The sequence below is a fragment of the Anas platyrhynchos genome, chromosome 1 (assembly GCF_047663525.1).
Source record: "Anas platyrhynchos isolate ZD024472 breed Pekin duck chromosome 1, IASCAAS_PekinDuck_T2T, whole genome shotgun sequence".
In the NCBI taxonomy this organism is placed as follows: Eukaryota; Metazoa; Chordata; class Aves; order Anseriformes; family Anatidae; genus Anas; species Anas platyrhynchos.
Window position 1 is genome coordinate 100,422,540 of NC_092587.1, and position 23,082 is coordinate 100,445,621.

The 23,082-nt window shown below is 37.9% G+C and overlaps 1 protein-coding gene across 1 annotated transcript in view; it reads left to right on the forward strand.

Annotated features, from left to right (window-relative positions):
- Window positions 1-1,620: 1,620 nt before the first annotated feature.
- LOC106019573 (inositol 1,4,5-trisphosphate receptor-interacting protein-like 1) overlaps window positions 1,621-23,082 on the forward strand; it is a 171,388-nt gene continuing 149,926 nt past the window's right edge. The window contains exon 1 of the transcript XR_011804135.1: window positions 1,621-1,980. The gene's annotated coding sequence lies outside the window, so the exon portion shown is untranslated. The remainder of the gene's footprint in view (window positions 1,981-23,082) is intronic.

A 23,082-nucleotide genomic window follows, 5' to 3' on the forward strand; every position in this document is an offset into this window, starting at 1 on the left:
AGGCCTCACAAAAACAGTGAAAGGAGGGGTGGTTAAACAAATGGAAAAGAGTAAGCGGGAACAAGAATTTGAACATTGCTGGACATTGCTCCATTCTACAGAAATTTCTCTAGTATTTATGAGAGAGAAACAATGTACCTATCTAGAGACTTTAGATGGCACTTTGGGAATTCTGAGAGAGAATTACTTATATGTGTACAAAAACGTATTTTTTTTTTCTTAAACACATTATTTAACATAATCTTCAGTTACTAAGGAGATGGAAAGCATTAACATCCTCAGTGATTAAGAGTACAGAAAATAAATATTTATTAAAAATCGTAACATTCCTAGGATATAAATGGCTTTATTTCAATCTAAATATAGGGATGTTTTTTTTTGTTTTGTTTTGTTTCCTGATCAGCTTTAAATTCTTAAATATAATGCTAAAAAAGGGGGGATAAGCACCTCAAATTCAGTCTGCCATATATTTAAAACATGAACAAAAAAAGCAGTCACAAAATTTAGCATTTCTTTGTCATTTTTTAGTGACCAGGTATAAAGTCTTTGATAGTTAAAGGGACATTTAATTTGAGATTTATACATTGTTATGATTTAGCAACAGTTTCATCTGAAACAAAATCCTCTCTACAGCCTATTAATATTTCTAATCATTAACCTCCAGGACTTTAAAAACCTCAGAATCCTCAAGTACCTGGAGGACTGCGGCCAATAAGAGATATAAAATGGATGTTGATTGGTAGTCCCCCAGAGGCAATTGTTCTATCCTTGTTAAGACTAAAGGCTATTCTAGCTTTCATTCATTTTATGTGTTCTGTAGCCAGGAAGCAAAACAAAACAAAACAAAACAAACTCTAATTTAGAAGAACTTTTTTTTTTTTTTTCCCCCTAAGATAAAACTCTCCCTGAATTCCTACAAATTGTCTTCTTCAGATCAAATGAAACGCTCTGTTCTACAGGAGTTTGAGGTGCTGAGAATTCTTTGATTTGTCAGAAAAACAAAACAAAACAAAACAACTGTTTTGATATGTCTGAAATAGGGTAAGGAAATTTGGAGACATTCTGCAATTAGGAGAGATTTTGAAATATCTCACTGGATAGCTATCAGAAAACCTGTGGTATTCTGAGTCACCAGAAGGATCAATCAAATGAATGTGTGAATGCAGAGATAGGGAAAAAAAAAAAAAAAGAAGGAATTGTGTACTCCTTCTGAAAGACAGTCAAGTTTGTATGAATTAAGGTTTTTATGTACTTGTGTCAAGTACTGATGTTATCATTATTTTATTCTGAACTGATTTCGAGGGTCACCACCTCTCTCTCTCTCTTTTTTTTTTTTTTTTTTAAATTGATAAATTAAAATGTGAATTGAGTTAGGTAAAGGACTAACAGTTGACAAAGATATATACAAAGAATCCTAAGACAACAAAGGTTGAAGGGGTTTCTGGAGGTCACCTGTCTCAAACTCCCGCTCAAACCAGAGATAGCTTTTTATTTTGATGCAATTATCAAGTTATATCAGGCTGCTCAGAGTCAGTTAAGCACTCTCTTTCCCAGGATGAAGGTTTCCCAAATCATTCTGGACAACCTGTTGCATTGTTTGATCTCCCTCATTATGAATTAATTTTCCTGATATCTATATATATTTCCTGTTATTGCACCTGTAGGTTGATAATGCCTTTTAGGAGCTCATATGAATTGAAAGCTAACCAGAAATTTAGAAGGAAAAACCAAATAAAACAAAACAAACTCATGAAGGAGTAAATCAGTCTCAAAACTGAGAGTCAGAACCTGCAAAACAGCTGCTATAAATTGTAATCCCAGTAAGTGGCATGTAATCCCAGCACCTGGCTCTTGTAAGGTCAACATTACAGAGACTCAAAGTTTTTATAAGGGTCATACTTTCATAGCTATACTTGCTTCTTAAGAATGAATTCAGAATCAGAGAGAACAGGAAGGTTTATTCCTGAGAGGACATGCTAGGTAGGTATTTCTCTTTTAGTATTCTGGGGATGAATGATTTATCTATATTCTCTATGGGCAGAATATCCTAGGAACTTTTATTTGTGTAGTGGTTTTGGGATCCTGTTAACATGTTGGGGCTGGGTAGATTCTTTTCTGCCTGAAGTATGTAAGAATGTGTATGGACCTCATAAATTTTCGAAACACATCTCTTTCTGTTCTGAACCATGTCTCAGAATGCCTATGTGAGGTAGGGAAATCTAGCTATCCTTAGTTACAAGTTTTTTTTTGTGAGTGTGAAGTTCTTGTCTTTAACTAAAAGTGCTCAAAGATACTGGTTTCTTTAACTTTCTTTTCTGTGAGGTCATTGGATTAAAAAATCCAATGAGGGAGCTATTTCACTTACTACTGTACTCTCGCTAAAATGGGAGACTTGAAAATTAAACTAAACTAAGTGTGTAACTTTGTGAGATGGCTCATCTAATAGATCAAGGGTCAGAGGAATGACGGTATAAAACTTTCAGCTCCTTCTTTTACACAACTACCTCACATTGATTTCACTGACAGCTATCTGCCTGAGTAATTTCTGAGGTTTGGATCTAATTGCAGTATAAAGATTGGAGATTAAGTTTGTGGCAAGCCTTCTTGAAATAAATCTTTCAAGAAGTATTGCATGCTTTCTTGGATAATATTAATAATATTCTTCCTGCTTGCTTCATTCCTATGATATAATTCAGTTGTGAATTTGTGTAATGCTTGGACGTGATGAAAATTCATAAACAAATGCTTAATATATAAATGTTAAACTGAAAAACTTTTGTGAATTGTCGTACTGTCCATTGCGTTATTGGTGGAAAATGCCTATTATATCTTCATACTAATAGAAATCTAACAAGTTAGTGAAAAGCGTTAAGTAGATGTCAGGACCACAAGCTAATATGCGTTACAGTATTTAACAACTCCCGAAAGTACATAAACATGATTGCCATTAACTTGCAACAACTTTAATCAAATTTGATCATGTTCTTACTAAATCTGTTTTTACTAAATCTGTTTTATCAAACTAAGACTGTAATTATATAGTTGTTAATGTGCATAACAAAATACTGCATGCGCTTTGTACAAGACCATTTAAGCTTTCTGCCCACTTCTTGAAACTATTTATTGTGAGTATTTACAATCTTGTAAATACTCAAATTATTAAGCTGTTGTGATCTTCAAAAACAAGCCTGTGTATGGTGGAAAAACTTTAGCAATTACTATCCCCAACTGTTTCTTCCTGATAAATTTTATAGAAGTTGTGGAGAATGCAAAAAAAATAAGAAAAAATAATTTCATTACTATAAAAGCTGTTTTTTTTTTTTTTTTTTTTTAGACTGGATAGTATTTTAATCTTTTTTTTTTTTTTTTAATTATGTCTTAAATATATTTAGTAGCAAATGTTGTAAGTAGATAGTGTGAAATATGTTCATCTGATTCGTGTCAATATGGAACAATGCTAGGGCCTCATAATGAAATGTGACCTTCTGTCTTACGTCCCCTTGTATAAATAACCACAAGTCCAAGAGAAAGAGTGGTTAGTGTATATAGTTCTTGTAACTTGCAAAAGAACGGTCTAGCAGTTCATGTCGACAGAAGGTTTGAAGGGTAAACCTTGAGACTTGGGTCTGGGAGATAAGAGAATAGGGGGGAGTTTTTTGAGATAACTGCTGACTATTGCACGAGACACAACTTTCTGACATCTGGCCCAGAGACTACTAAATAAGGAGGTGAGGGGAAAGCTGAAGAACGACCGAAGGACAAAGCCTGGGAGGAAGACTATGAGCCTTCAGTAAGAGCGACCCCCAGAGGGACCACCAGAGACTGATACATATGCATCCATGGGATGGTTCGGGTGTCAGGAAACTAATTATAATAACCCTGCCTTTTCCAAAAGTGGTGATGAATATGTGTTAGCGTAGGAGCATAAAAAACAGCTGCCTGATGTAACTGGTGTGTGTCTTGGTAGAGCAGAGACTCCCAGTGCACCCAGCGCTGTTTGCTTACCTCTATTCCTTTAATAAATTGTAAACTTTGATTGTAACCCTATTTGGGACTCAGTCATTTATAACAATAGTATTTTTTTTAAACATCAGTAGATACACTGTTGATATACTTTGCCTCTTTCAGCCAGTACGATAGACAAAGTTAACTCACAGTGTATATTATTTAATAGTGATAAATTTGATCTGTTTCTTCAACATCAGGCAAAAGAAAGTCTTGGGGAAAGGTGTAAGGGTATTTAAACCATAAAGTCTTATCTTTTTAGTGTTCCTTTTCATGTAGGATGTGCTCTACTTTACTTTGTTTTTACGTTATGCAAGTAAGACTAACTTAACATAGTTTTCCATTGTGAATCAAACCACATGCTTAGGTTACTTTACATGCATCATTCACCCCACTCAGCCTTGGAGAGAGTGAATAGTGAGAAACAGGCTTTTTATCCTTTTTTTTTTGCTAGCTCTTTCATGTGGGGTTTCCTGTACTATTTCTAAATACGTTGAATGTATCCACTTCTGATGTAAATACTCCTCTCCTTGTTTTACGTAGCTAAAATAAGAAGGTGGATGTGTATCCATGCAACAAATCTAAGGCATTATGTGGACAATAGAAATATTGTATGTGATGGATAGAATGAACACAAGGAAGGAGAAGTAGTAATCTTCAAATTCTGTTACCCTCAAAGAAAGGGCTTCTTTTTGAGAAGAAAAAAAAGGCTGTGGACAGTCCCAGGTTGCATTACATTGAGATTGTCCTATTTAACCATCGACTTTCAAAATGTGAGGTGAAGCTTTGGATAAGGTGTTCTAGGGAGGGAGTGGGTGCCTACTCCAGCCTTTAGAGCCTATTACAATAAGTTGTTTTGAGCAGAGAGAAACTAAAAAGCTATGAGTATGATGAACAGGTTCCTCATTTCACATCTTTTTGAAGACAAGGCTGCTTTTTTTTTTTTTTTTTTGTTGCAGTACTTGGTTTACTTTTCGTGGTGTGGTATGTTCAACAGGCTGGGAGATGAGTATTTAGAAAGCTGCCTGGCAGAGAAGGACCTGGGAGTATTGGTTGATAGTTGGCTGGATATGAGCCAGCAGTGTACTCAGTTGGCAAAGAAGGCCAACAGCATCCTGGCTTGTATCAGAAACAGTGTGACCAGCAGGGCTAGGGAAGTGATTGTCCCCCTGTACTCAGCTCTGGTGAGGCCACACCTCAAGTAGTATGTTCAGTTTTGGGCCCCTCGCTACAAGAAGGACATCAAGGTGCTCGAGCGAGTCCAGAAAAGGGCAATGAAGCTGGTGAGGGGTCTGGGGAACAAGTCTTACGAGGAGCAGCTGAAGGAGCTGGGCTTGTTCAGCCTGGAGAAAAGGAGGTTCAGGGGTGACTTTATTGCTCTCTATAGGCACCTTAAAGGAGGTTGTAGTGAGGGGGGGGTTGGTGTATTCTTCCACGTGCCTGGTGACAGGACGAGGGGGAATGGGCTGAAGTTGTGCCGGGGAGGTTTAGGTTGGATATTAGGAAGAACTTCTTTGCGGAAAGGGTTGTTAGGCATTGGGATGGGCTGCCCAGGACAGTGGCTGAGTCACCATCCCTGGGTGTCTTTAAAAGACATTTAGATGTAGAGCTTAGTGATACGGTTTAGTGGAGGACTCGTTAGTGTTAGGTCAGAGGTTGGACTCAATGATCTTGAGGTCTCTTCCAACCAAGATGATTCTGTGAATAATGCCATAAGAAACCTAGAACAACAGACAACGCAAATACTTCTTGCATTAGAACCCCAAAAGTTTATTGCTTAATAAGATAGATGATATGGTCTCTTAGAAATAGGAGAAAAAAAAATAATAATTTATGAAATTACCACATCACTTTTATACAGAGTTGTGGAGTAGTATTGGAAAGAACTTAAGTAAAAATCTGTCTTAAAAGTCTAAAGCTCTGTATAAAGTAATTATCCAACTTTGGGGAAATTTCTGTCCTAGAGGGATTCCTGGAGCATTTTGCATTTGGAAGCTATCTCGTGCAAAAGCATTGGAAAATAAAATTAGTGGTTCATAACAGAAATACATGTGTTGAATTCTTTGCAGTGGTAGGTGAAGTGAATATTCTCCTTTCCTCACTGATGCTGCTACTTGTGAGGAGGATAGATGGGGTAGCCTAGAGATGGCTCTTCTCTTTTTCTAGCCTCTTACCATCTTCTGACATAGCTCTCCCCAAATGTGATTGCATAAGACATATCCATTCCTTTTGAAATTGACTTCCAAGGCCAATTGGCTTTCAAATAGAAAGTAACCTCCTGCCATGACAAAAATTGGAGGAGGTCCCTGTAGAGGGATGAATAACCTCTTGAAACAGTGAAAAATGTCATAAATGCTAAATACAAGCAGAAATATCCAAGAACTGTCAGTGATAACATTTCTGGGGCTTGGAAGATGACACTGAGTCACCGAACTTTGAAATGGATTAGACTTTGTTGTTAATTTTTGCAGAATTCATGAAGAGAAATATATAGATAGATAAATAGATGAGCAGAGAAATAAAATAGATTGTATCTGAACATAAATTTCTTGCATTCTCTGTGGAATTTAAGTTTTGCTTTCACTACACTAACAAAGTTACTCTATTCACAAGTTTTAGTACTCATAAAAGCTCTTAATTTATATGGCTATATTTACTTTCTGTATTAATTGTATGGTGAATTTTTAAAATGTATGTGTATGATAATACCATCTTTATTGCTTTAACCTAGTGTAGCAAAGCCAAGAAACCTCCAGCAGTGCTTGAAGTCAGTTGTTCTTAGTGTATGAATGCACGCAGGGAGGAGGGAAAGCAGGGGTCTGTGCATTGAGGCAATACTTGTTCTTTGATGTCCTCAGTCCTGAATGATTAATGGCAAATTGAGATTCTGGACTTGCACAAGAAGAAGCATAGAAATCAACACAAGTGTATTTCTGATTTGGAGGAATGTTATGTAGTTAGTAAATAGCAGAATATACAAATGGTATTAAGCTGTTGTCCCTTAAATGTCCTCACTAGGCTCCTCATAGGAGGTAAGTCCCATTGTCTAGTAACAGCCATTTCTGTAGAAGGTAACTTCAAATTGTTTTTATTTTATTTTACTTTTTATTTTTAAGGGGCTGGAAGTATTTTCATGTCAGATGGTTTTAAATGAGAAGCATTTAATCTTAGTTTATAACATGATTTCTATAGCAACGTAATTATAGGGATATGCTTTCAGAAAAACTCTGGAATGGCTAATAGTGTCAGAAATCAGAACAAATTAATACACAGTGATTCTCTGCTGTGCATGTGAGTACAACGGGGAAGTTAGAAAAATGCAATATCTATTCTCAAGTCAAATAACTGAAAACTGGATTGTCTGAATATAACTGAAGGAGCAACTTACTGCTCATCTAACAACCAAGCTTTAATAAAAATGGCTATTAGACCTGTAAGGGACGTCCATCTCTAATGGAAGGCAAATGTTGTAAGATTATATCCACTGGTTGGTGGAGTCCCATGGGAGGCGGTTCTGAAGGGCAGAGGGGTCCAGAAAGGCTGGGCGCTCTTTAAGAGGCAAATCCTAATGGCGCAGGAGCGGTCTATTCCCATGCGCCCAAAGATGAGCCAGCGGGGAAGAAGACCAGCCTGGCTCAACAGAGAATTGTGGCTTGAGCTAAGGAGAAAAAAGAGGGTTTATAATCTTTGGAAAATTGGGCAGGCCACTAAGGAGGACTATAAGGATGTAGCGAGGCTGTGCAGGGACAAGATTAGGAAGGCCAAAGCTCATCTGGAGCTCAATCTGGCTACTGCTGTTAAAGATAACAAAAAACGCTTTTATAAATACATCAACACCAAAAGGAGGAGTAGGGAGAATCTCCATCCTTTACTGGATGCGGGGGGAAACTTAGCTACAAGAGATGAGGAAAAGGCGGAGGTGCTTAATGCCTTCTTTGCCTCAGTCTTTAGCGGCAAAACCGGTTGCTCTCTGGATACCCAGTACCCAGAACTGGTGGAAGGGGACGGGGAGCAGGATGTGGCCCTCACCATCCACGAAGAACTGGTTGGTGACCTGCTACGGCACTTGGATGTGCACAAATCGATGGGGCCGGATGGGATCCACCCGAGGGTACTGAGAGAACTGGCAGAGGAGCTGGCCAAGCCCCTATCCATCATTTATCAGCAGTCCTGGCTATCGGGGGAGGTCCCAGCTGACTGGCGACTAGCAAATGTGACGCCCATCTACAAGAAGGGCCGGAGGGCAGACCCGGGGAACTACAGGCCGGTCAGTTTGACCTCAGTACCAGGGAAGCTCATGGAGCAGATCCTCTTGGGAGTCATCATGCGGCACTTGAAGGGCAAGCAGGCGATCAGGCCCAGCCAGCATGGGTTTATGGAAGGCAGGTCCTGCTTGACGAACCTGATCTCCTTCTACGACAAAGTGACGCGCTGGGTGGACGAGGGAAAGGCTGTGGATGTGGTCTACCTTGACTTCAGCAAGGCTTTTGACACCGTCTCCCACAGCATTCTCCTCAAGAAACTGGCTGCTCTTGGCTTGGACTGGCGCACACTTCGTTGGGTTAGAAACTGGCTGGATAGCCGGGCCCAAAGAGTTGTGGTAAATGGAGCCAAGTCCAGTTGGAGGCCAGTCACTAGTGGCGTCCCCCAGGGCTCGGAGCTGGGGCCGGTCCTCTTTAACATCTTCATCAATGATCTGGATGACGGCATTGAGTGCACCCTCAGTAAGTTTGCAGATGACACCAAGCTAGGTGCGTGTGTCGATCTGCTCGAGGGTAGGAAGGCTCTGCAGGAGGATCTGGATAGGCTGCACCGATGGGCTGAGGTCAACTGTATGAAGTTCAACAAGGCCAAGTGCCGGGTCCTGCACCTGGGGCGCAATAACCCCAAGCAGAACTACAGGCTGGGAGAGGAATGGTTGGAGAGCTGCCAGGCAGAGAAGGACCTGGGAGTGATGGTGGACAGTCGGCTGAATATGAGCCAGCAGTGTGCTCAGGTGGCCAAGAAGGCCAACGGCATCCTGGCTTGTATCAGAAACACTGTGACCAGCAGGGCTAGGGAGGTGATCGTCCCCCTGTACTCGGCTCTGGTGAGGCCGCACCTCGAGTACTGTGTTCAGTTTTGGGCCCCTCGCTACAAGAAGGACATCGAGGTGCTTGAGCGGGTCCAAAGAAGGGCGACGAAGCTGGTGAGGGGCCTGGAGAGCAAGTCCTATGAGGAGCGGCTGAAGGAGCTGGGCTTGTTCAGCCTAGAGAAGAGGAGGCTCAGGGGTGACCTTATTGCTCTGTATAAGTACATTAAAGGAGGCTGTAGAGAGGTGGGGGTTGGCCTGTTCTCCCATGTGCCTGGTGACAGGACGAGGGGGAATGGGCTAAAGTTACGCCAGGGGAGTTTTAGGTTAGATGTTAGGAAGAATTTCTTTACTGAAAGGGTTGTGAGGCACTGGAACGGGCTGCCCAGGGAGGTGGTGGAGTCACCATCCCTGGAAGTCTTCAAAAGACGTTTAGATGTAGAGCTTAGGGATATGGTTTAGTGGGGACTGTTAGTGTTAGGTTAGAGGTTGGACTCGATGATCTTGAGGTCTCTTCCAACCTAGAAATTCTGTGATTCTGTGATTCTGTGACAGTACTTATTCTTCAGCTGGCTTAATTAATGTAGGAAGGCAGAAGTTTTGGGAATCCTATCAAGTTAATGTTGATAAGTTTTGGTAATTTAGCACTTAGTACTTTTTTTATTCATGGAAAAATGAGAACACTCCTTTTAAAAGAAAAAAACAACACACCAACCTGTTACTGAAAACTTATGTACAAGAAGAGCTAAAACATATCTCTTAATATCATCAAACTTGGCATAGCATTTGGAGTGAAGCAATTCTTACCTCCTAGAAAGACTTCAGATTGGATTAACTAATATTAAAATCAATTAAATACAGTTAATTGAATAAAAATTAATTCAATATAGTTCCCTTTGAACTCTATTTTGAATTAGCTTTTGGGCAACCTACAAAATTAATCTAATCTAGATTACATTAACTCACTGCATGAAATCCTGGCTCCACTGAATTCAGCGGTAGAACTCCTGTGGACTTCATTCAGGTCAGAATATTATTGAAATTACAAAATCTTCATTATAGAATAGCTTGAAAGGGAATTTATTACCATCTAGTTCTAACCCCCTGCTATGGGCAGGGACACCTCCCACTAGATCAGGTTGCTTAAAGCCCCATCCAGCCTGGCCTTGAACACCTCCAGGGATGGGGCATCCGCAGCTTCTCTGGGAGAGCTGTTACCTACAGTGCCTTACCACCATCTGAGAAAAGACCCTCCTCCTGATATCTAATCTAAATCTCCCCTCTTCTAGCTTAAAACCATTCTTCCTTGTTCTATTACTATCTACCCATGTAAAAAGTTATTCTCTATTCTTGTTATAAACCCCCTTTAAGTACTGAAAAGCTGCAATTATTTTTTTTTTTTTTGGGGGGGGGGGGGGAGGAGGGAGGGAGGGGATGGGGGGGAAGTATTGTTGGTTTGATTCCAGGTTCTCTAAATTTTTGATTTCTCTAAATGCTTCCTCTGCAGCCTAGAGCTTTACAAAACCATTGGGTTCTTTGTCAAATGTCAGGATCAGAAAGTCGGGGGCATCATCATTTTTGCCTTGTTTTCCTTATTGTTGTGGTAGTTGGTTTGAAGTGTTACCATGGGTCTTAAAGTAACTTTAACCTTTACCAGGAGATAGGTGGATACAAATACATAAATAACTGTCTCTGTGGTTAAGTGCAAGCCAACTTTTCCAAAGCTGTTGCTGTTTTGGATTTGTAGCTAAAATTTTGTTAACACCTGAGTGTAGAGAGGGAAAGTGAGTGAGCAGCTGTGTGCCTTACTGCTGTCAATCAGCTGCACTTCTTTAGCTTTCTGGTTATATTAGAAAAGAACATGGGGTATATTTGCTGTTTTTCCAAGCCTCTCCCTATTGGAGAAAATGTTATGGTTCAGACTGAGACAAAATACTCTATCCAGTTCTGTTGCTACGTATGCTTCTGTGTACTTGAAGTATGTCAAGCACCCTCTTCTTTCTGAAATAAGTCTGGCTCTGTCTTAAGATATTAATAGATTACATCCTGACTGTGTGATATTACTTAAATACTGTTTTTTTCCCCTTTCATATTGTTAAAGGAAAAATAATCTTAGAATGCAATATAGATGTGTTCCATGATTGCCTTCCACTTTGGGGGTATTTCTGTTTCTTTTAGTTAAAGAACTGACAGATCTATGGCTTATAGCAGAATTCTGATACTGAGCAGAACATTCTTGATCAGGAAGATTGTGCACTCTGTAATGTTCTGAATATCTGTTTAGATTTGGCTGAGTAGCTGAAAAGTTCCACTTTTATGTTTTGTGTTCTAAAGATTGTTTCTTTTTTCCCCAAAAATGCAATACAGAAATTATTTTAAGTAACCTAACTAAATGAATTGAAATCTTTTTCTGAGGACTCTTAATGTGAACTAAAAAGCATTGGTATCTGGTATAAGAATAAATATTTGCACAGGAAGCTTATTTGACAGCATTTGCTATATATATTATTAATTGGATTTTTGGCTTTCATTAAAATGTTTAGAAACTTATTTTTGCAGTTCAACATGCTCTTGTACCCATCTTTTTTTCATGAGGCAATTTTATGAGGGGACTAGAGGCATAAGAATGTGTAAGAGAAAAGGGGGGTGGAGAACTGAGAATTGAAGAGAGTACCCTCATAAAATTGCAATCTTCGGTCTGGTCTTAGACTATGATCCTCTTGTGTGTACTGACTGTTCTGCTTGGAGGCAAGAGTGCAAGTCCATCTCTTGCAGTAGCCATAGACTTTGTCACTTTCTCAGCTGGTTCCAAGGGGACATTGAAGGTTCAGGTCATTGTGGTGAAGGAGGAGAGAATGCCTAAAGGAGAGAAGGCTGCAAATGAAGATGCTGTGGGGTAGAAATTGCCCATCTTAAGAGAAGACAGGCTGGTGTACTTGAATGGAGTTCTACAAAGATGTGTAGTATTCTGATTACTGGACCCACCCAGATTTGTTACTGATGTAATACTGATGTAATGGTGCTGTTGCTCATCATACTCCTTGCTGAGGGAGAAGTATCCACTGGTCTAAAAGCTGCTTTGGGATTAAAAGGTATACAAAAAACATCTACAGTAGTTAGCCAGAAAAATCTACAAATAAAGATCAAGTGTAATTAGTCAGTGTAGGAAAAAACCCATTTTGTAGTCAAAGTTAATTTATGCTATTTGTTATGGTATGTTTCTCTTCAACTGTTTTCTTGTTTTACTTGGCATCAAATTGGTGTAAATATTTCATACACTTAAAATATATTTTAATAATATCTAAACAAAATGCTTTATTTTTTTCCTTTTCTTTCTCGTATTTACTTAATTCAATATGAATTTATAAATGAACATAAACCACATTTTTTGACAAACGTGCTATCCAACTCCCAGACTGTTTAGTCCTAAGTAGAAATTCAATTTCAAAAGGGGTGATGGAAGCTTGGCTGGGTCGATAGGTGAACCCAGGTTCCACCATTTTCACCACCTCCTAGTCCTCAGCCAGTGATGGTGGAGTAGTGTAGGAACTTGCAATCTCAGGTGTGCCAAGAATGCAATAGGGGCTTCCTGTAGATGCTTTCCCAAGCCCGCATCTTAAGCCTCTTGAATCAGGAGACCATAAGCTGCGTTTATGTAAAATGCAGGCCTTGTATGTAAAAGTCTCATGGGTTATAATAAGTACGGACTATAAGATGATTCTGATCAATCTGAGGAGTTTTCAGACAGAAACACAAAACTTTCTTCCCTCTTCTTTACTTGTCTCCACTCAACACTAACTTAAGGAAAAATCTCAGTGTAAGTGGTAAATTAGGCTTTTCTCATGTAGGTGTGAACTGTGATCTTTGTGCAGCAGGTTCTGAAACTGTAATTCACTAAAATTAAACGAAACTTCATTCAGTTGCTGCTACACGCAAGTTAGTAAGTTTCAGCAGTGTTTATCCTTTTTAGTGTGATCCCAAAATCAAGACTCTTAAACTTAAAATCAATAGCTTCAGTGCTTCCCATATACAAACATGTAAAATACTTTCTGACAAGTATTTGAATTTTGGTTTACTTAACTGGGTTTTAGAAATGTAAACTTGCTTTAAGAAGAAAAAATCCAGTATTTGTATCTTCCTACAGAGTAAGTATCAAGTTTTTGTTGCACTTTATCCTCTGAAGGGAAAAAAAAAAAATTGAACAGATGGTTGTTATATGTTACTAGCATGTCAGAATTGCACACCAGATTATGGAAATAATCAGGAAAATATGTCCTCTGAAATAAGTATGTAAACAACTCAAAGAGGTGGTAGTGTTGTGGATTTGTTTTGAAATTAGTTTTGAATTAGAGGCATTTTACGGAACATATTGCGTTTCTATTTCCTTGTATCCTCTTTGTCAATGTTTAAAAGAACCTAGTATAGTTTGTTCATTAGAAACAAGGAAAGTTCTGCTGGATGTTGGCTAGCTACACAGACCATTGTAGGTGCTGGTGTAGGTTTTGACACTAGGTGAGCAGGTGATCTTTAAGCGGTAATACTCTCCTAATGACAGCAAGGGTAACATTTAAAGGCCACTCTATATATGTCTTCAAAAATTAATTGGTGAGTTAACCACATCTGTTCCAGTGAATTCAAGTAAAACCAGCACCCTAGGTATAAAAGTCTACTTTAAATGTAGAGAGTAGTAGATATAATTCTCATTTGCTGGACAACTTCACTCAGCATTATTTAACTCTCTGCTTAATTTCAAAATGCTGCTTAAACCAATGCTATTGGTATAGTACCTCACAGAACATACATTACTGGTGGGCTTTCCTAACCTGTGTTGATATAACATAAATAGTAGTGATGATACTAAGTAAGAAACAATTAGTGAACTATGTGATATCTTTCTGTTGGCAAGTGTAATATGGCACTGCAGAATGAGTACAAGGGCTGTGTGCATATTTGTGTTTACCTTCACACATAAATACATCTTATCAAGCTACTTCAGGGTCCAAACAGAGCAAATCAAGAAATTGTATAATCTTGTGCACAGAGTTCTTAAAAATAATAACTTTAAGCCACAAGCATCCCACAATATAAACTCAAGCTTAACTTTCACTGGTTATTTTTCCTACTACTGTACGTATACATATATTTGTCATAGTGATCGCGTGGCATGTTATTACTATTACTGAATTCATGATGTGACACTACTAGCATTAATGTCCCTAGACTATCTCAAGTTAAACTTTTAAACATCACGCAAGATCTGCTAGGGTTGCATGTTATTAGCTAACATGATTTTCAACATATCTGGGTAGAGCTGTTCTTTATGACTTCTGTTTTCCCTCTGAATAAGGTGATGTACAAGCAAGACTTTTACAAAACCCTCATTTGTCGAAGTAGCCCATGCTTGTCCCTACCCCATAACAACCCAGGGTAGCTCTGGCCTTCTCTGAGGTACTAGCACCAGCTGTAACTAAGGACTAAAAAACATAGTTTGGGCAAAAGTTCATTCAGCCCAGTACTCTCTTCTAAGCAGCAATGCAAAACAGATGTTTAAATATGAGTGAGGTAACCATATAATGAAATTTCTACTTGGATGCTCTACTTGAGTCCAACAAACTGTGATTCATGGATGTCCTGAACCAAGCACTGTATGTCTGTAGCTGGCAAGTTGGGGTGGACTTTTTTCCATGAGTTTGTACATATGCAAAGGTGTGTGTGTATACAAACATAATGTAAGGAATGTTGTTTTTCTTAAACCTAATCTAATAGATTTTGGAAAAAATTCTAAAAATCAGAATTTTACTTTGAACAAGTAGCTTCCCTGTTATCAGCTGCTAGAGATGCAACTACTGTCCAGCCACCTAAAGCAGCATATGTCAGCTGCATAAGAACAATCCTCTGAACCAGGAATAGTTTCTACTGGACACGTAATAGCAAACTATACCCCCTTTCTAATTCTTCTGTGTCTGGAACGTAACTGCTTTATATAGCAAAAATGATGTTAAATGAACTTGCTGGATTCAGAAACACTCAAAGTTCTAAAATAGGAGACTGCATGTGCAACTTTTTCATGTGCCTGGGATTTTAGTTCTGTGTCTCTTTTTCTAGCAGCTATGCATTATTTAGCTTCATTAAAAACATGCGTAATATTCTTTTGATCAAATATGGCTTCTACTTTGATCAAAAGAAATAAAATAAAAATCAAGCATGTTCTGTCATAACAATCCAGAGTCTGTCCTGTGTGCAGGATATCCACTGGAGACTCACCTTTGCAACTACATATAGCAAGGGACAGAAATTTATATTTATTTATTTCAATTTATAGCTATCAGGATGGATTATTGTAATCTGATACGTTTTTGCTGAATGGTAATTAATTCTGTATGATTTTTAGTTCTAGGAAGATTAAAGTTGCTGTATTTCTTTACCTTCATTTTCTGGTAATAAATATATCAATGGTTGGTAGGAAACATTCTGGCAGATGGATAGATTTACAAAACAAAACAAAAACAAAACGAGCCTTTCCATCAGTTTCAGTATTTTCAGACAATTGGCATGCTCTGTGATGGGACAAATAGATGAGATATAACTTAAAACAGCATACTATAAGTTGTACATAAGTGTTAGAGCTTAAGCAAAATTATAGTTTGAACTAGAGTTGATCTTGATCTATAGAAAGGACTGTAATGGGGCTGGGGAGGAAGCTAACACATTTTCCTAAGTGGGAATTTAGATATTTGATTTCTAAGAACCTTTAATATGAAAAATTCATTGTGTAAACATAAGCTATTTTCCATGTTAATCAGAGCATTTGTCTTGCTAATTACTTAAATGATATACTAATTAGTTGCATAATCTCCTGAGGTATGAGTAGACTTAAATGTATGTTTTTTTTTTCCTAATCAAAAATCTTTTTATTTTGATAAGACTTGCTTTTATTCATGTTATCCTGCCAGTAAGAAGACGCAAAGAAAAGTTTTTTAAAAAAAACTTCCTGATTTTTTTTTTTTGGTTTAATCAAATGTGGTAGGGGATAGCCAAAGAAACATCTCAAGTTGACCTCTGAAGTGCTTACGGAGTAAGCTAGTTTTCTGATTTTCTGAAATGCACTTCCAATGGTCATGTTTTAAATTATTATTAAATCTCCATTTATAATGGGAAGTGGCTCTGCTACAAACTTACGGAACGATATGGGGAAAAGCTGGCTACTGGAAGACAGAACCTTGGCTCTCTAAATCTTTCTAGAATGCTGAAGGGGCTCCAAATTGGCTCTCCTTCTGCCTCTCTATCCTTTGTCACTTCATTTGAGTGTGCTCAGTAAAACTCTTTGTTGTAACCTGTGTTTCTCATATTAAAGCAGCTGCTGAGTTAGGGCAGGAAATGGTGATAAATACCATGCAAAGCAAATCTTAGTAATGCTGAGGAACATGTCAAACAGCCGTCAGTGTTGCTTAGTCTTATAAGCCTGGCTTTTGAAGCTGCTTCCCTTCCCATTTATCCAAAAAGAGTGGGAAACTGCAATAGCACCTGTACTGTGTGATCTTTCCTCTTCAGCAACCTGAACCTTCCCAACCTTCAAGAGCAGTTGTTCAGAACCTAGCCCTGAACTTGGCACACAGGTTGGCATCAGTTCTTTGGAACCTTTGGAAATGCTAACACAAGCTCATCTTGCTCTTAGTTCCTGCAATAGCTGGCTTATGTAGCAATTCATGGGTACCACTTCATGAAAAGTATGAGGTTGTGGTACATTAATGTAAGACGTGTTGCCGCAGAACCATGGTGGACTTGAGACAAAAATCATAAATTACAGATGTATACATATTAATAATAGGGTACACAGAAAATTCATAGAGGAAAAACCTGATAGAAGTTCTGTGAGTAGTTTGCCCTAAAAAAAAGCAACACTAAATATTCTGAAAGCATGGAAGGAAAAATATTCTGAACATTAATTTCTAGACATATTTTTAGCCAGAATTTTTTGCCTTGCAAAGGGAAAGAAACAGGCTTATTGACAATGTTGTAGGGGGTTTTATACCACTGAAGGAATTATGTGTAGCTTACTGTTGGAAACAAATAGAATCTTACTAAAACTATTTAAAAACAGAAAAATTCTGCCTTCTTTCAATGGGTGGGTTATACCACCACCCCTTCAAATAAATTACAACCAGGTCTTCAAACTAGGATTGGCTACTAGAATCTACTGTGGCTCTGATAAGACTTACATTGTGTAGTTTGTGAAGCTGTAGTAAAGTCAAGAGCTTCTTAACCAGGCTGTAATGTGAGTTTGGGCTTGAATTCCATTTCCAGTTTTTCCTTCACGGAGACTAAACAGCTTGCATTAGAAACTAGCCTTGCACTGAATAGAGTTTTATTATCTAGCGTGATTTACTCTTCATCTAAAGGAATAATTGTCATTCCATTCAAAACTTGAAGTCCATATAATAGATTACTTTTCTGATGCATACAGGAGCATTTAAAAAACAAAAAATAAAACTTATCTATTGTGCTCAGCTTATTTGGCAGCACTGTGATTCCAGTGCAGTCAATTTTTCCTTTCTGCTTAAGCACCTTCAAGCAATGCTGATTCTGCAGGCCTGATTCTGCTATTAGTGGTAAGGTTCATAAAACTGGAGTCGTCAAAACAGGAAAAAGCAATTGTCCTACCATAGTCATGCTCTTCAGCTGAGGAGCCAATCCACTAAATTGGCCTACTCTCATACTGCAAATTACCACAGGCTTTTGAAGAACTATGATAACATTGTCGTATCCATAATACAGAAATCATTTCATCTAATACTGTAATCTTTAAGGTGGAAAACTGCAGCTATTTAATAGCACACAGAAATATTATAAAACAATTTTTGTCCAGCAAATGAAAAGCAAAATCTTATCCAGATAAAACTGCAGGGAAAATATAGATAGGGAGAAGAAAATTATCAGTTGTGATTGAATTTGGCAAGGACAGGGAAGATAACTCTAGCCTTATGAAAAGTGCTATGGGATCTTTAACGATCAATCACAAAGGGACCTCAGCTGGCTGTATTGTGAAGTTACTATACAGATAGACTCATTAGTGGAAGATTACAATGATCAAATACACTTCTTTTTAATTTTAGTGATGTCTTTAGTCTTCTACCATGGGTTCCTGTGGTCACAAATTGAAAGCTTTATTGGGGGGAGTATTTTTTTGTTCTCTCTCTTAAATTAGGTTTTGTTCATGTTAATTCTATGCTTCTGTCAGTTGAGCAAGAAGAAACACACTTTTTTTTTTTTGTAGTTTATCACTCAATAGTGACTGTTTTCCCATAGAGTCAAAAATCAATTGCTGCTCAAAATGCCCATGCAGACAGAGGAATGCATCGTCTTACTAGTCAGTATGGCCATCTGAGGAAAAAAATCAATATATTTTTCTTAAGGAGGGTACCTGAAAGAGGAGAAAGCAGTTTATTTCTGCCTGATGAAATTGCTTCAAAGTTGAGTTATCTGCCATTAAGCTCTGTATTTATCCTGGTCACTGTTCAGGCTGCTGGAGTGAAGTGCTCTGGCAGTGCTCCTATTATATTGTAAGCCAAAGTTGCGAGCACTTGGAAAAATTGTAGAACTAGAAAGTTTGCTTGAAAGGGAAGTGCAGGAGACTTTTTTTGGTGGGTAGGGTTTTTGCCTTTCTGAAGGTAAAGTTTTGTTTCTTTTTTTTTTTTTTTTTGGCTTGTTTTTAAACACAAGCTGGTTTCTTGCTGAAAGAAACCATCCAGTGTGAAACAAGGTCCTGTAACAGATGGTCATTCCCTCTTCATGAGTCTTATGAAGAGGTTACTTCCTACAACTTAACCTGAATTCCAAGTAAGGTAAGAGAGTTACTATCCATCCTTATTCAGCACTAGCAATAATCCATCATTGTTAGACTTCTCAGGTTGAGTCCCTCTAAAGATAACCTTCTTAGTGCTTCCTGTCTTTCAGAACTCCTCTAACTACTAATTCAGCTGAAAAAAAAAAAAGCTTCTCTGGCTATCCCTATTCTCTCTGAATAAGATAATCAAAGGTCTAAAGCCAGATTATTTTTTAAGGAAGTGTGTGCCTATTCTTTGTGTTACTGCTACTTCCCTTTCTTTTATTTAGACATACAGATTTCTCCCAGCTGATGACTTCTTAAAATAAATTCTGCTTTTAGACAGGTGGTTTTCTAGACAAATGCTATTTGCTCTTACGTTACTTAATCTAGACCTATTATTTTAAAAGGTACACAAAAAGAAAAAGGTTGAACTAGGTCCAGATTAAACTTTCAAGTCTTCATATTCTCCCTGACTAGCCAATCTGGGAAGTAAAAATGAGAAAGGAATAAGTATGCGAGTATTATTTTTATATGGTATCAGTACTTTTTTTCTTGATATTTCAAAACTATTCGATATTCGATATGAAAGCAAAAATAATCTTAAATATCAGAACCAGGGACTCCTGAGAAATTTAGTGAATTAAGTTCCTGCTTTTTTTTCTTTGAGAACAAGCTTAGCAATTCTTCAAATTCATAAGTGAACATCAGTTTGGACCTGTATTCAGTGGATTTCATGCAATGTTACAATATAACCTTCACAGATTCACACAATGGAGTTTCTATCCAACAAGGGTGTTAGCAAAGCTGTTATGTGTGTCACTGAAGAGATTGACTGACAGAGCTGTGTAGATGAGTGTCCCCCCCACATCTCTCCTCTTCTGGTGTAATGGATTTAGTAGTTGATTGTCAACAGCAAATACCTTACTGCAAAATAAAAAGAGAAAGCTAAGCAGAGAGACTGAGTTTGGTGAATATACCACTTTCATGTCAGATGGGAAGTATCACTGAGTTGTTAAAAAGTTGATTGAAACCAATTAAAATCAATAGAAACTCCCTCATTAACTTTCAAATGTTTTGCATTGGTCCTTTAAAAGATATTTGTTCCATTGGCTGAACTGACATGCGGCCAAACCTAGACAAAATCCATTTGCCTTCAAACTCTATTGGGGAAAAAAAGGAAAACTTTCTGGAACTGCCAGCTTTATTTGATGTTTATTTGAGAGTTCAGTTACACTCCCTATTTCCCATATTTCATCCTAATCCTATTGCTTTCCTACTCCTGACGTAGTCTCCCAAGAAAATCTGAAGCCTATGTAGACTAATTTTATTTAAGAAAACACTACATATTGATTAGGTCTGCAAATCTCCAGTTCAATCTCCCTTGATAACAGAGACCTGCAGATCAACCTTTGAATAAGCAAAACTAAATGCTTTTTGGTGCAGGAGGTAGTGCTAATTACACAAATTTAGAGGGAACAAGTTTTCAGCTTAAGCAGTTTGTCATAATTTACCTGATGTAAACTAGATATTACACTTTTTAAGGACCTACTCCCACATTTGCTATTTATTTTTTATGATATGCTATGTAGCAATGCATCTGAAAGTTGGTCTTTTCTCTATAATCTGTCTTTATCTTTTTCTTGGCCTCCATCCTAATGCTTCTACTTCTTCACTCAGCCACAGAAAATACCTTAATTCACTGTTTTCCTTCATTCATGCTGCATAGGTTTTGCTATTGTTGAGTGAAATTGCTGTGTAATGTGGAATACAGTATTATATAAGAAAGTGCTGTTTAGAAATAAGTCCTTGTACTGTACAAAGTAATACTACATGGGAAATACCTCATGGTAGTGATGATGATAGGAATCATAAAACACAAAGGAAATACAAGCAAGGAAAGCAAAAAATTAGCTCACAGGTTTGAAAGCTTCCCTAGTCCAGTATGAGCCACCCAAATGTAAAATTACATCAGAAATGATCATTGCAAACATTGTTTTTAATTAGCAACAGACACATTAATTGCAATGATATATCTGTTTATCTCTCAACAAAATAGGTAAATCAGAAATTCCATTCATCTTTCTCATCTTAACTGATCATTTTCTTGACTGCATGAATAAGCTACCTCCTAATTTATTTTAGTTATGTTAATAAATAGCTATTAGACTACAGTGAAGCTATTTGTTAGTCATAGCTGATATATTATTTAGAGATTGTAATAAGCCTAACCATTCTCATTATTATCAATCTCAATAGACAGATCTGAAGAGAGCAGGGTAAGTCTGCAAAACCTTAGTCTGTAAATGTTAGCTCAGGCTGTAGTTGGCAGTTCTCTTAGAGATCCACAGCCCTCTAGTCAGGCCAACGCTATTACTACAAGATATAATTTACGTGCAACAGATTCACACTGTATAGGCATAGCCATGCTTGTGTTGATACTTGGCCATGCATCCTTGGTCTAAAGCTAATGGACAATTATGATTATCCCTGTCATGGGAGTGGCTCAAATCTGTGTGTATACCTCTTCAGAGATTAAGTAACTTTGGTCTTCAGCAGTGGTTCAAATTTGCCAGGTTCAAGCCATGTTCACTACTGATAACTTGAGGCATCTGATTGTACCAAGTAGCTAAGTGACTACTTCTGGATGTGCTCCCAAACTATCCATATGCTTTCAGTGCCAGCAGCACAAAGAATCCTCTACTGTATTTCTTTCTAGTCAAAACCAGTATGTGCTTTTAGATACAACCTCGCGTAGTTTTAATTAAACAAGAAATAATACTTGTTTTAAATCAGTTACCGTGCATCCTGGCATGCTGGTCTCCCATCTCTCAGTTGAGAAACCCTGTTTGTCAGGGTAAGTCTGAGATGGGACTCCTTCACTTCTGTTGAAGTTCTATTCTGAAATGAGAGAAGCAGAACAATGCAGCAGATTCTTTACTAAATGGCCATGAGACCTATAAGGCAGTGGATTTCAACCCTTGCTCCAGTTTGCTTTACTGAAGTATGAGGCAACTTTACCTGGTTCAGTTTTTCTACTTCCATGCCCCTTTCCCCCAAAATATGTTTTAAAAAGTTCACACTTCACATTGTAATTAAATACCAGTTTATATTTTCACTGAAAGTCAGGAAGAGATGATTTGGGAGATGATGATTCATGCTCAGGGAATCCATCTGACAAAGCTTTCACCAGCAATAGTCAATGATTCCAGAACCTCCTCCACAATGCATTCAGAAAATTAATGGGTATAGGAGACTAATGCTCTCCAGTTTAAGGCTTGGGATGGGTATGAAACAAAATACATTTTAGATAAAGTGGGATGAATGGAGATGTGCAATAGGAGGGAGGAAAGGTCAGGAAATGTGAGATGGAAAACTTGATTGAAGGATGCAGTGTGTAGGAGGTAGATGATGAATGAGTTTGGGTAGGGGAGAGGAAGTAAGAAGTAATCTTCCAGCACTAAAATACAAGCACACACAAAAATCATAGGTCATCGTATATTCAGGGTCATGATATTTTTAGGAAGTTCAGAATTTAATAGAAAATGCAATTGGAGGTACGAATTCTCACTCATCCTTTTGAAATCTTCATTCTCCATAGGTATTGAATTCCTCTCGCAATAACTGTCAGGCTGCTATTCCTGCACAGGGAATGTGTATGAGGATTTCATCCGTTAACTGATGTATTTGAGGATATGATAAGATCAGAGTAGGAAAGGAAAGGGCATATTCCATATACTGTATAGGAAATGCAAATAAAGACTCAGGCTACCAGAGGTTATTCAAGGCACATTGTGCAATGAATATACAGAGTAAATACTGCATTATATTACAGTGAGATGGTTCAGTGTGGCTCTTGCTATGGCAAGTAGTTCCAGGCACGATCAAAGGGACAAGAAAATTTAATATACATTTCTTAAAGGCTTGTTGAATTTCTCAAAGCTATAGTCTTGCTGGTAAAGTTCTTTTAGCCTAACCACCAGAGCCTTAGAGTAAGAAATTGGGTTATAATTCCTGCACAGCTATTAAGAGCTATTACTGTGTTGCTGTGCTTCTTATACGTCTCTTTTGTAGATTACCATGTTTGCTTTTTCTCTTTCCTTCCTCCCCATATTTATTTCAACTGTACACTGTGATTAGGATGAGTATTATGATATGTATTTATATAACTTCTAGCATATTA